Source organism: Pseudochaenichthys georgianus, chromosome 18 (genome assembly GCF_902827115.2).
Source record: "Pseudochaenichthys georgianus chromosome 18, fPseGeo1.2, whole genome shotgun sequence".
NCBI classification, from domain to species: Eukaryota; Metazoa; Chordata; class Actinopteri; order Perciformes; family Channichthyidae; genus Pseudochaenichthys; species Pseudochaenichthys georgianus.
In genome coordinates this window covers 1,918,133-1,918,540 of record NC_047520.1, presented here as the reverse complement: position 1 = coordinate 1,918,540, position 408 = coordinate 1,918,133, and positions in this window count along the sequence as shown.

The following is a 408-nucleotide window of genomic DNA, read 5'->3' as shown; positions in this document are numbered from 1 at the left end:
GGTCCCCCCCCTCTTAGTCAGCCTGGAGAGCGCTCTCCACTCAGGCCTCTGAGCCTCCACCAGGTGGGCTCCTGCAGTCTGCTCTGATTCAGCGCCTTGTCACCAGATATAATGTTTTGTTGGACATAGAGCTAAACTTAGAATCAGTAACTTTGTCCAACTTTAACAAAAACCCCTCACAACTGAGATCAGGAGAACATCGCATCTCTGGAAAAGAGTCATTTGGAGACTTCAGTCTCAGTGAGCAGCGATCAGCGCCAGCTCTGATTGGCTGAGCTGCTGCTTCCAGCTCTGACTGGCTGAGCTGCTGCTTCCAGCTCTGACTGGCTGAGCTGCTGCTTCCAGCTCTGATTGGCTGAGCTCCTCACAGAGTCTCTGTTGTAGAGAAGGCCCTACTCCACACACAAA